Source organism: Crocodylus porosus, unplaced genomic scaffold (genome assembly GCF_001723895.1).
Source record: "Crocodylus porosus isolate Cpor-Errol unplaced genomic scaffold, CroPor_comp1, whole genome shotgun sequence".
Lineage (NCBI taxonomy): Eukaryota > Metazoa > Chordata > Crocodylia > Crocodylidae > Crocodylus > Crocodylus porosus.
In genome coordinates this window covers 130,064,104-130,078,907 of record NW_017728886.1, presented here as the reverse complement: position 1 = coordinate 130,078,907, position 14,804 = coordinate 130,064,104, and positions in this window count along the sequence as shown.

The following is a 14,804-nucleotide window of genomic DNA, read 5'->3' as shown; positions in this document are numbered from 1 at the left end:
GGACCTGGTGACTATCTATAAACTCACTAGGGGGGACCAGAAGGGTTTGGGAGAGACCTTGTTTCCCCTAGCGCCCCCTGGCATAACAAGGAATAATGGCCATAAGTTGTTGGAGAGCAGGTTTAGATTAGATGTCCATAAGAATTACTTCACAGTTAGGGTGGCTAGGATCTGGGGGTCTTTAAGAAGAGTCTTGATGCCTACCTGGCTGGAGTCATTTGAGTCCAGTTTTTCTCCTGCCCAGACAAGGAGTCGGACTTGAAGATCTACAAGTCTCTTCCGACCCTACTTCTATGATCCTATGATCACATTTTCCCAAGAAGAAACATGTTTTGTTTTCTATGACTGGCCCAAAGCCAAAGGGCACAGAGCACTTTCTATGTCTATTGAAGTGAGTGGGCATCCAGAAACTAACAGGAAAAATTGATCTAGTGGACCAAATCCAGCATCCGTCTAATCTATTATCTTGTAACTCATCAGATACCTATGAACATGTAAGTCTGTATAGTTGCCAGGTAGGGACCACTCTGCCCCCGGCATAAGAGATTGGCTTAAATTTGAAACATAAGATTAATATCCTTGCTGAAACCCTTTTCAGCAATATTTATAAAAACTCCAGGTATTTTTATCATCCATATAAATATCCAGTTTCTTAATTTGTCTAAGGATTAAGGCTTGTCTTGTTGCGCCTTTTCTATGTCTTCCTAATTCATCTGTACTTAGTGGTGTTTGCCTGCCAATTTAGTATCATCCATAAATTAAATTTATCTGCTCTTTACACCATCTTCTGGAAAGCTGTTAACATAAAAATAAAAGACTTATTACTGTCTCTTACTATTTTGGCTCCTGAAAGCAGTATTTCTAAAACTGTCATAACAATTTGGAACTATTTGAATTGGTAAATACAGACACTGCTCCCTCAGGACCATGACTTTCAAAGACAGTATTTCCTACAATGATAAAATTAAAGATTTTGTCTGGTTACTTGTGGAGTGTCAGTGAACAAAATTAAACAAACTGTACTTCTGAACTAAATACTATAATATTCAGTAGTTTCCTTGGTGCACAAAACTTCCTTCAGTAGTTCCTGTAACACAATAGACAACGCACTGAATAGTTCCATTTGACTAATGTGCCAAAGCCATTCATGGAACTTATAGGGGCCTGTAGACATGCAGGGAGGCTGCTCTGATGCATGGTAATTACAGTGCATATGAGCAGACTTAATTAATAGAGTCTGCTAGAGTGTGCTAATTAGTACACCTCCAGCAGCCTCTGAGTCTTGTGTATCAGCGTCCTTGTCTTCAAAATAGCAGTGGTAGCCCTTTAACTAAATTTGATCAAACACGCTTTAATTTAAGTGTCCCCACCACCATTTTCAACTGTGGGAACAGTGATAAACGAGATGCTGTGGGCACTTTGATTAGGGTGGTTCTCAGAGCCGTTTTTATTAAAGTGCCCCCCACACACACCTTCCACCACCCTCAGAGCATGTGTAAAAATGCCCATCAAGTCCAAGATCATTTAAGGAGCAAAAAAATATGGTGTCACAACCTTGTATAAAGCTCCCCCAGCTAAACACTGACAAGGCTTCTGAGTCCCATACACCTCCCTTTGTCCAAGCAAGCTGCAACACCTGCTCCTTTTCTGTCCTCTCTAGTATGCTTTATGGGCACCAGCTCTCTCCCTTTGTGGAAATGTAAGAACCAGTGTTGACGCCCCAGTACCTTTAGCAGAGGCCCAGCTTTGCGTTTACAATTCACCTTTTCAAGGACACATGATAACTGAAGCAAACAGACACAGAGACCTAGTAAAGGTTACAAAACCATATATATTTGAAAGTTTATATGGACTTTTACTGTCACAAGCAATATACAGAACTAGGGAAAAAACAAGAAAACCAGCTGTGTCCATCTTCCTGCTTCTGTTTCCCCTCTACTCCTGCAATTAAAAACTTGCAATTAAAGATTTTTTTTGCAAAAATCTAATTGGTCTAATAAAAGATATCACCTCTACCACTGGTTCTAATTCCTTTTGCCTCTAGACCAATATGGCTATAACCGAATACCTCACCACTCTTGAGCATTCTCTAGGTTTAGATCAGAAACCTTTAATGAGTCTAAGATTATTCCTTTCCCCCTTCTCTCTTACACATGGTTTCTCCTCTGAAGAAATAGACTTTCTTCTCATTCCCTGAGCCAACATTTTTTCTCAGTGTCTGATTTCTTTGGTCCTCTCCCTCTAACATGCCTACAGAGAGACTTTCTTCCACAATTTCCAGTCCCCGTTGTCAAGTGACTGCTGACCAGCCTTGTCATGTGATCAAAGACTCCCACTGTTACTTAGTTATCTCTCCCCAAAGTACATACTTCAGCAAAACTGTTTGCAGTGGATAATAGCCAACTTTTTTTCCAAAGGTTCCTACGTAAGTAAAGGACCATGTAAGTTTCCATGCAAGTAAAGCTTTAACAACATGAGGATTAAAAACAAAAGAAAACAAAACAGAGAAAGCAGATAAGCCTCACATTCAACATGGAGTTTGTGCTCGGGCATATAGAACCCTTAGTATTAAACAGAATTCATTAAAGTACATATGGATTCCCCCAACTGCCATACATGGCAGCACCCACTGTTGTTGCATATGTCAATCATCTGGAATTACCAGTTAAGAAAACTTTATTTTATTTATTACATTCATGTTCAGCTTGACCATTTTTTTATTCACAAAAAAGGATGACAATGTTAAAATGCAGGTATCAATGTTAAAAGGGCGTCAATGTTATTGGGAAAGTAACACTCTATGAATCTGATTCTGATATATCCCTAGTCCACTAAAAAGCATATTGCACTATGAAAGGGCTTTAGAACAGGTATAAGCTGCTATATGGCCTCCCTGTTAATGAATTTAGGTCTAAAATTTTGTTTCAGGAAAGGTCAGGAATTGTAAAATGGGATCCCATTTTATTTGAGAATACAATTTCCCCTCATATAAGTAAATAGACTGATTCTGTACTACTGCAATCAGATGTTTTTGTTTTGCTTTGTTGTTTTCACTGACTTCCATGGGAGCAGAACTGAATCCAAAACCAGATGTTTTGTACAACTACCTGGCATCTCCTTGACAGGATCTTATACATGCTACTGGAAGCCAGGTTTGCAAAAATTGCCATTAATATTCCTATAAGTTGCCATGCAGCTCTGGGTTTTCAAAACTGAGTCTGAGAACAAATTTAGCAGGGATTGAAAAGAGTAAAATCTAGAACTCAGTCAGAAAGCAGTAGGCTTTTTGATCTGAAGCTCAGCATCTGATCTAAAAAGTGAGGCTATTTTCTCCTGTATTTGTGTCCCCCATACATCAAAGTTTCCAACCAGTAAAGTTCCATAAACCTGCCCCAGATATCTCATTCATTACACATTACTCAGGAAGACCTTCAGGATTTCATCCTAAATGTTTCTAGGGTTTGAGGATGCTGGCATTAATCAGACTGTCTATATGATGCATGACCTGCTTTCTGCCTTAAAAATTACTTTCTCCTCTTCTTCACAAAACAAGGTGAAGGTCAAAGGTCCACCTCGTCTAGGAGCCCATTGGAATAACATGGGTAAACCACCCCATCTTTAGCCAGCAGCACAGTGTTGTGGCCTGCATGACATCCAGCTGCCACCTTTTGATTCCTCACACCACATGCTCAGATAGTCTCTTAGAACTGAGCCAACTGGCTTTGTCCTGAGTCTAGAACACAGGGATTTATACCTCCAAAGTAATAGCAAGATACCTTACCTGCCCTGCCACTGCCCTGTGACCAGGTAGAAGCTCCTTGTTATATCCTGAAACCTCACCCTTGTCCCTTGCCTATGTCTTTAATGTAGAACTGGATGGGAAACTGCTTTTCCATCCTACAAATACATTTTTTCCAATCTTTAAAAATTATGTGCAAGAGAAAAACAGAAAATGGGCATACCAACTACAGAAGAGCCAAAAGCCTTGTGCTTTGCTTACTTACAGGGGATGTGGGAAACAAGCTCAAGTCCATATCTAATGAACCACAAATTATTTATATAATACAGAATAGCTCCAATTTGAGAAACAAAGGGGAAGACTTATCTAGGAATATCCAGTAGTCTGGTGGGACATGGAAGACTTATCTCCCACTCAGCTCTCCAAAGAGATAGTAAGCCTATGGAGCAAAGAATCATTAAGCAGTAGGACTGGAAGGGACCTCCATAGGTCATCTAGCCCAACCCCCTTCCTGAGGCAGCATCATCCCTATCCAAACCAAAGATACCATGGAAATCTTTATTTTTAGACAGTTTACCTGATTGGAATTTAGAGAAAAACTGGCAAGGTTATTGAACATGCTTATTGTTAACGCATCATAGGTAGAACCTGAATTCTGCCATCTCTCCCTCCCTCTGTCTCTCTCTGGCACAGTGGAAATGATTCTGGATTCAATACATTTCATGCATAATCATGAGTGGTGCTCATTGTTATACTGCTTATGTTCTATTATAACTTTTCTTCTTATGATTAAAGACAACCATGGCAGGAATTTATAAGGGCTAAAATGCTCAGAAAGGGGAGAAAGTTATGTATTAAGGTTATTTTCCCCTTAAATATAACATATATAATGACCGGTTATTTAGGTCATTTTAGCATAATCTATAGGGTCACAGGATACCAGTAAATATACAGATACTAAACCATAGCTGTCACAGCAGATGGATAAACATCAGAACTGATAAGAGTAGACAGTCTTACACCTCTTTTCTTTCCAAACAGTGTAAAGTCAATGCAAATCATACTCTACAAGTCAAAGGTTTTGGGGAGCTTGACCCAAGCTGTGTTATGCTGTATTTCCTCTTCATGATGCACAACATTAAAAATGTAATGGTTAATTTCATAAGCTCATCCTTAAATATGCCCTGAAATCAAAATATAGGCATAAGAACTTAAAGACCAAGGAAGCTTTCCTGAACAATACATTTTCCAACCCTGCAAAGTAATGATGCACAAATCAAACAAAATAACTGCTAGAACTGACTTGCATTTTTGTTTCAAAATATTCTATTGATTTTCATTTTAATATATAGGTGTCAATTGGTTAGATATAAGAAAGGAGAGAATGAACGGTAAAAATTAGTTGAACTACCTAAAATGGTGGTTCTGAAGTTTTGGGGAATTTTTTAACATCAAATTCTTCCCTGTTCTTTGGATAATCAAAACCCTTAAAGATTCCTCCCTTTTCCTTCTTTCCTCTGTTCCCCTGGTTGTTCTCTATGCACAGAGAAGATAGAAGTAATTCAAGCTGGCAGCTGCAGGCAAATTTGGTGGTAAAAATAGGAACTAAGAGCTCAGAGCTGTTTCACAAGATCATTTTTTTTAGCAATGAGGTTTATGCTCAGACAGAACAAGCTACAACTGAGCTTTAGTTCAGTGGATGAGATCCGGAAGTAATAATTATAAAAAATGAGTTAAGTCAAAAGGGCATGTGATACCCAACAATACTGCACGAAGTCTCTTTTTCTTGCAATACCCAACACTTTAGATATTTGTTAGCTCCCAAACCAGTCCTCTGGGTTTTTTTCCTGCCCTAGAGGAAAAACCGCAATATATAAAAACTCAGAAGAGATGATTTAAGTATTACAATAATTGAAGAAAATATTTTCATGAAAAAACAATTGACCACATCCATTCAGTAGGGAAGATGGGATATTGGGGATAATTCTATGTTGTTTTTCTAATCCTGGAAAAATCTTTAAGACAGGAAGCTGGTCATAAAGAGTTACTTTTTTACTCGCATTAAGCAACAGAATAATTTGGGGGAAGGTGATTTTAAATTGTAACTTGCATGCCAAGAGGACCCGAGTGGATGTTGCAGGAGAAAACACAAGCAACCACAGCCTACACTTACCTTTACTCACATACATGCAGATATCACACATGTTCACACGCACCAAGAAGTAGATGCTTTGAACTGTTTGCTACTTGGCCTTTATGCAGGTGTGCATTAGGTGGAGAAAAAGTATGAAGCCTCCATTTCTCCACACTCCTTTTCAGAGCCTCAAGGCAGACTAGGCTGAATTGCAATCCTCATACTCAGGGATTGCCCTGTAAGTACTCTTGTAAACTCAGTGCAGGACACACCACCCTCAGTGGAGTCTGAAGGAATGATGGGTGCCAGGAAATAGGTGGCCCAATGACTCAGCCCCTTCTTCATTCATCTTCTGATCACCAGAACCATCATGAGCCAAACAGCAGAGGTATGCTATACTTCTTAAAGGGGATGACAGTTATATCTTCTGCCCATTCACTGGAAAAGCAGGTAAATCTACCTGCTGTGACTGAACTGCTATCAGTTCCCAATCTGGGAAGCTTAAATCTAGCTGGGGGTCTCTCTAATACAGGGTAGTTCTACACTGCATGGTCTGCAGTGTAGAACTATCCTAAGAAGCAGAATACATTATGTACTCAACCTGGGAGTACATTTTGCACAAACATGTTTGTGATGTTTTGTGTTGTTTTGCACAATGCTCCCTACCACCACCCCAGTAGAAAAACTCTTCTTCACAGGAACAAACCCTCCTTGAAAACACATATCCAATGATATTGCTAACTTTAGTACTTGATTAGAATATTTGAGAACCTGAGAGTAACATTAATTGAGAATCTTAATAAAATGCAGCACTTACCTTGTTTTCAGTGTTAAAGAACAATGTGGTAAAAACCAATCAAACATCTGTCAGCAAAACAAATGAAGAAAATGAAACTCATAAGGCAAAACAAGTCATGCAAAGATAAGCCAGATGGACATTATCAAGTGAGAGATCAGTGAACCTGTGAGCAATCTTTGTTGATAGGTAAGTTTTTGATATGCAAGTCACAGAAATGGTGTGGACACCTAATGGAATACATTCAACCATAGAGTTCTAGGAAATGCTACAGGAAGCACATTAAATTAATTGTGCTTTAAGCCTTGACCTATTTTATAACAGTAAACCACAACTGCTTATGTTCATGACAAATCTGGAAGTAAAACCATTGCTGCGTCAGCTTTTGGGGTTGTTAACTGTGTTTTTTCGGTGACTACAAAAAAGTCTGTTTAATTATCTTCCTCGTGGCAAATAAAACAAGGTTAAAGTGTGATCTTCTGCACATTTGTTATCCAAAGATAACAAACTACAATGCAGAACTTCTCACCAGATGAACTCTAGCAAACAATCCTCTCCATGTTTGTGTGCAAAATTCTTCAAGCCGTCTACTAATATTGCCCTGACCCCTGAGCTTTAGCTTGTGAATGAACCTGGAAAAATGTACTGCTGCTGAAAAATGTTGGGGCTGAATAAAAGAAATATGCTATAGGGATTAATCCGACCCTGGGAGGATAAATAATAATAAAACATCCCAGTGTAGCTTTTCAGGCTCTAACTTCTGTGTCACTGTGTTAGCTGATACTAACAAGGTGTATCTACATATGTCTGGGACAAGTACAGCAGAGTTATTACACGAACCTACACACACACACACACACACACACATAGATGGTGATCATCCCTACTGCCTAGCCCCACACTGTAGTACCCTTGTGCCCCAGCCAGACCCTCCACAACACATTGAGCCATGGCAAAGCACCAGGGCTACTCCACCCTGGCTCAACATGCTGTGGTCCCAGGCGCATGTTCAAACACTGTGCCCAGGAGCAATCAACTCCAGTGCAAACTGCATCAGAGTGTATGGTGATGTGCTAATTGCATGTGTAGATACACCCACACAGAGATAAATCCCTTTAAGGCTTTGCAAATTCTTCTCTCCTAACAGCAAAAGCACTAGAAGTCAGGTAATTTCCTTTGCACTAGGAGTAGTTTCTTTGCCTTTTGTTGTGGTTTGAGCATCTCACAGAAGCATTTTGACTTGGTTTCCCCTCTCCATTAGGAAGAAAATATATATTTTTATAACCTGTTGCTCACAACATGTTTGGATTATTAAATTGAATCTAGGCATTTAGGTCAATCTAGGCATCCAGTCACTTGAGTTAGGGACAAACATTCAAAAAGCCTGAGCCTGAATTGATCCAATCTTTGCAAGTTAGTGTAACCTGCCTAGGCTGAACTGATTTGCAAGTGCACAGACATTCCCTGCAGATTGAGGAAATGCAGGCACATGCCTACAGTGGCTCAGGCTAGAAACGGGGTGGGGGGGAAGGGGATGTGCTAGACCAGCCTTCCCTTCCCTTCTGCAGTACATAGCTGAGCGGGGTGTGCAGCCAGGCCCCAGCGGGACACTCTGATTACGGAGGGGTTTAAACCCTCACCCTGCCTGCCCAGTACCAGACTTTTCTCCTCTCGCTGCTCAAGGGATGGGAGATGCCAACCTCCCAGCTTGCCAGACCACAACCTCATGGCTAGCGCCCTGAGGCAGATGGGTGGGGGTGCAGTTCATGCATCTGTTAATGATACTTAGCATTTCAATCCTCTCCCTGCTTCTTCATACCATCTGCATCAAACCAGCAGGTGAGGGAGCCAGTGGGGAGCTGATAACACAGCATTTAGCAGCGCATCAAGAAAACAAAACCTTTTCATTATTTCAAGCTCTTCTTAAACAGCTTTTTCCAAGGAAGGAATGGAGGCACATTACCAGCTGATCTGATGATTAGCTCCAAAAAGCCCTAAACATTCTGTCTGCCTGTTCTATTCTTCTGAAATTGGAGTGTACCCGCCGGGCTTTGCTCCCTCCTGAGGGCAAAATGGATGTTCTTTCACCTCGTCACCGCCCCGTCTTGATGGATCGCCAATGGGGGGGAGTCGTCTGACGGGTTCTCTTTGCCCGGGTCCACCCGAGGGTCGTACACGGGGCTCCAACCACCCCTGAACTCTGGCCTTATGCCACCTTCTGGAGCTGACCCTGCGGAAGTGGCATGTGGCTCCTCTTACCCCGCTGCTGCCTTCCTTTGCCCCTTTTCCCTATCCTCAGAGGGTCGAGCCTCTATAGTTATGGATCTGGCTCCAGACCCTCAGTCCCTAGAATCTATGTTTCTCAATGGGCTTGGGCATCCGCAGTCCCCGTGACGGCCCCGCCCTGATCTGGCTTCTCCTTATGGGCTCTTGCTGCCCTACCACGCCCCGAGTGCACCTGGCTCAGGTGGGTCCTCTGCAGTGACTTTCTTCACCACGCTCCAGTCCCGCCACCTCCTGTCTGCCGCCGGCTCCTTCCCTCCGGCTCCTCCAGCTCTGGCTCCTCGTTCCTCCTTGGACGCCGCGGGGTCTCCCCTTCCTCTTCCTCCATTGGTGGACTTCCCTCTTCAGGGCCATCCACCCCGATCTTCGCAGCTGCCGCCGCTTTTATCTTCGCTGGCCGGCGTTCTCTGCTGATGTCACCAGCCGTCCTCAGCTGTATAAAGAGCCGGCTCACAAGCCATACGGCTTTCCCTGGTGCATCTATTCCTGCTGCTGGTAAGTTTTCGGGGTCACCCCAGCCCCCAGGACATGGAGACACACACACACACACACCTCTCAGCTTTAGCTAGCATACCACATGCCTAGGGTCTATGGGGCTGGGGTCTGTCCTGTGGGAAATTGGAGGGTGCAAGGGGGGATCCCTGCTTGAGCAGCCAATGGTGAAGGAGGGGTGGGGCAGGGGAAAGCCAGGCAGACCCTGCTGTGCCTCCAGTTTCTGCTGGAGCTCCAGATTGGGAGCAGAAGGGTGGGGCCAGCCCTGTTCTCTGGAGCAGACAGCCCAGCCCAGCCCAGTCCAGTCCATGACTGCAAAGAATCTGGGATGCTGGGGGAGTCTGGTTTAACTGAAACCAAGAAGGGGTCTGGGACAGACATTGCATAAACCAGTGTGACCCAAATCAGTTAAGTCTGATACTAAATTAACCAGGTTCATCTTGAACCAGTTAAAGCCATTTTGAAACTGGTTTATATGCACTGAATTAATGTTCTGCTACAGGTTTAAAACAGTTTCTGATCACTTAAACCAGTTTATGTGTAATGTCTGTCCCTAGCTATGATTGCAGTCATGTGGTATTACGTCTGTGCCTCACCTGATCAGGAGATCAAGTTCAATTCAGCATGAAACATTTCCTGAAAGAAAAATATAAGGGCATCATTTTAAGTAAAATCTCTAATCAGGTTGGAAATAGCAACCTGGAAATAGCAAGGAAAAAAATTATGCTTTCTCCTACTTTTAATCCATTCCTGTCAGATTCTGACAGTCAGAGAACTCAATATTTTCTATAATTGTCTTATTTTTATTAAATAATTAACTCGGATGCAATAGTGATACACCTAAGTTTCCAAGAGGATTTTTCCCCACTCTCATTTCTCTTGTGCCATTCTGGGGCCTCAGACAAGACTGTTATTAAATAAAGACCTACACATAGTATATTAATTTGTAATTAATTAATTTGTGACACCCTCTTAGGGCTTGCTGATACTGGAAAAATGAATTTCATAAGCAAGCAAGTTAAACACTGCTGTCCTTGTCTATACAAAGGAGAAATCCTTTGGGTAGACTAGAAGTGGGTAGAAATAACCATATTTTTTTTTCCTTTTTGACTCCTTGGCTTAAAAGTCACACCATTTAGAGACTTCCTTTGGAAACTTCACTCCTTTACAGTGTGAGACCACTGAAGACATAATGCAGACATTCTTAAACAGAATTGTTCCACATAATCAGACTTACAAAGTCCCATGACAGTTTTTAAGGCTGAGAAGACAAGGATTTCAAGATAAGATAATGTAGGGTTGAGGCTGAAAGATAAAGCTCGTACTCAGCCTTACTGTTGTGTTAACATTGTTTTTCTAAGAGAATTTTTTAAGGTGAAATATTCCTTAATTGCCATAAGTGTTCATATTAGCCATAGCCACTCTAATGTCATAACAAACTCCTCAAAAATTATTTGGTAACTTAGTGTACAATCCTGTTTAAGTTCTTCCCTATTGGAGTAGGATAGGTAACTTACCCAGTACTCTCTCTCTCTACATTTCTGTTGGCTACAAAAGACCAACTCACTAGATCATAATGAATTCTAATTTATTGTATGGGATGTGAAGTTACCAATAAAATCATAAAAGCAAACTTTGAGTTATGACAAGTACTAGTCACCTTAGCGCACACACGCATACATGCATGCACAGTCACTCATTCAAACCCATGTCATTCAAACCCATATATTATAGTGTATAGTAGCTGCTGTAGTGACTGTGAGAACACTGGTGTCAGTAAGTCTACCTATTTGAGGCCCTGCAGTCTGCTGTTGATGGTCAGTTTCCTTCAAGGCAATGTCTTATCCAGAAGGAGGTCACCTGCTTGCCCTTCTGTCTTGGTAAGTCAGATGCTAAATGAGAGGGCATCCCTAAGGGTCACACTTCACTGCTTTTTATCGCTTTCTAGCAGACTTGTGTGATCCCTCAGCATCATTGTGGCTACCCAGTCTGGAGGCCGCTGTCCCACATGGGTCTTGAATCTTGTCTATCTGATAGTGCAATTTCAGGAGTCACTTTGTGATTTTGATTAATTAGCAATGGTATTGTTAAGGGTTGCAGGAATAATCAATGGGTGGGGTGCTCAGTCCCAGGAATCAGTTCCTTGGCTTGATTAACCTAAAATGGCTTGTAGGGTAGAATTTTGTAATGGTTTGGCTAGTCTACTGTCATTTTATTACCTACTGATCACCATACTCACATTTACTCAAGGGGGATAAGCCCAATATAGCAGACGTTATCACTTTACAATTACAATACAATGCAGTTTTTCACAATGGTCCAGGGTGTAACTTCATTCTACAGGGAGTACATTCCTTAAGGGTTTAAAGTATAAAACATAAAATACAAAATTCCATGGTAAATATGAGACAGATAAATATAAAAATGAACTGTGAGAAATATCTAAAAATGCAATGTGAGGTAGTGAGGACAGTAAATGAGTTAGGTTAGCACCAGGATATATTTACAGTCTTTGAAGTGGATATTTTAGTTCTTTTGTTTTCTTTAGTGATAGTGAGCTTAACTGAGATGTAGATATAGTTTGTAGGTTTCTCCTTACAGAAAACCACTTCAGCTTTCTGGCTTGCTCTGAGCCTTGCCACACCCATGCAATGAGTTTGCTAGGTCTCTGCCAATGCTTAGAAGGAAAAAGAAATGCACAAAATGGGGGAGGAAGGGGCAGGCAAGAAAGGGCTTCTGTTATATCAATGTCCAGAGGGGAAATGTACAAAGGAGGTTTTCTGCTATGTTTCCATATCCAGCATATTTAAATAAATCCTGAGAGTGACTATAACTCAATCAATAAGTAATCAATAAATAACCAATGGGAAAAGACTAGATTTTGTTTAAAAAAAATAAAGTCTCATTCAAACTTAAAAAAAAAAGACTTTCATTTAGACTACACTTTTTACTCTGTTTTTTATTTATAAAAATCTCATACAGACCAATCAGCAATGTTTCTAAGTTGGCTGTGAAACCCATTGATTTCTATAGAAGTTGTACCATACAAATCCCACATCATATCCAATAAGGAGCTAAATAAAATTATATAATAAAACATTTTTCCAGCTTACTTGTTATGTGCAAGAAAGCTAAGATTTAACAGGGAGCTTGAACAAGAAATGGACAAGTAACGAAGCAAAACATCCATAAATATTTTTTCTGATTCTAAGCCACACCTTTATTTCACCATGAGTGCACTGCATTTTATTCATGTTTTCACAAACATTTTGCAAATTGTTTTGTTCAGACTAGTGTTTGCAGAAAACAAACTTAAGACCTGTAACCAGAGCAAACATAATAATTTTATCCCCCATTGGGCGCAATCTTGACAGAGAAGTGTCGGTCAGGGTGAACAGACTGAGATCTGGATATGGATGCTTCAGATGAGCAATAATAATATCTTGGATGAACACCAAGCAACATCATTGCTCACAAGATGAACATCTTGGATAGCCTGCTGTGTGAAATGTGTTGTCCAACGAACAGCACGCCACTTCATTGAAAGCAGCAATCTCTACAAATGCCCAGAAGGGATAGATGGAATCTGCACAATGAGTGATAATACCAGCCAGTAGCTCATAGATTTGGAAGTTGATATTTGACGCCATATGAAAGATGATGATGTAATACAGTAATCATCAGAGCCAACTTGTAAAATCATGGCCTGTGCTAAAAGCAAACTTATGATGTCAGGAAAAGATTAAGCCTTTCCATAATTTGGGGAAAGCCAAAGAAGAGAGACTACCATCCAGTACTTGGTAATCCAAAGTAGTGTGTACTAGGAAAAGCAAACATTGACAAAGATTCCCTCTCAAGTCTGTTTTGTAGTCTAAGGGAATGTTCACCTAGACCATAGGCAGAGGTCTTTGAGTCTTCTATCACCTCCTGGTTAAGAGGCTCTTTAGCTTAAGTAAGTGAAGCTTATATATTTTGAAATGAAGAAGCTGAAGACTCACTCAAAGGAAAACCAGACAGAGGAACTGTTACATATAGTTAAACTCTCTGAAATGAGACATCACTAGACCAATGCAGTGTTATCTAAGCCAGGATGATCCTCAGAATCCTGACAGTCAGCTGAGGCAATACGTCACTGTATCTGTGTAAAATTAGATACTTTGATCTATAACCAAAGTGTGACTTGTGTTCTAGATTTAATGATGGGTACGAGAACTAAAGGAGGCACATGGAGCCCCCACTTCCTATGACACGCAAACTGAGGCAAGAAAGGAAGGATTAGAAGAGCGAGGGCACATTTTCTGTGGATATGTACACAAGCTCACCTTGGGGTCACCAGCTTGGCTCCAATTAAAAGTTGCACATAATAAATATTTTATAGCCCTTATATGAACCAAATTTAAAAATCAGTTCCAGTGCTCCCATTGTGCTCTGCAATAAATACTAAACGTTTCTGGGATTGTCACTAGGTGACAATACAGCACTTAGCACAATGGCACTTTCCTTGTGGTTGGCTCCTTGAGTGAGAACTCTCACAGTGGAGGCCAAAGTGGCCTTACTCACTATAAATTTGGAAAAGAACAGCATGGGAAGGTCAAAAATCAGAAGGCAGGCATAAGACATGATTTAATCTGGTCCTGAAAATCTTGTCATTTTTAAAGTTTCTAGGTTGGGTGCACTAAACAAGGAGAGGAATGGTGTGAGGAAAGCAATGAAAGAAGATAGAAACCTTCACAAAAGCTGCCAGAAATACAACCAAGAGAGAAGAAAAGACCAAATCCAAAAGATATTGATTGCAGTGAATCATTTGAGTAACTCTACTCTGAAACTACTATGGCATGATATTTACAAGAATGACACTGATAAACATCTTCTGGCAGAGACCTGCAAACCCTGTAACATTTTAGCTACAACTTTCCCTGTCACTTCTAAGTGACTGAAAATAACCTGTCAGAAATTAGACTCACATGTCAGACATCTGGAAAAAGGAGATTTGTGGCATGCTTTGTCAGATTTTTTTTGATCTTTTGAAGCAGGTTGAAAATGAATGTGATGTTAGTAAAAACTAGGCAAGAATCAAATAATCCATTTTACCAGAATTCTAAGAAACACATTTATGTATCCTGATAAGAATTTGGGGGACTGTGAGAAATAAAACCTATTTTTTATCATTAAAATATTCCTCTGCATAAAAATGAACATAGCAGAGGTACAGAGATAAACAGATTCCATTTAAAACAAGTAGATTGGATAAACTATTTAATAAATCACTTTGTTGCTGAATTGGGGTGCAGACGGAAGGGCAGCTCCCAGCTGTAATTCAAAATAATTTGTGCAAAGTGTTCTGAGTTACAAAGTTACAC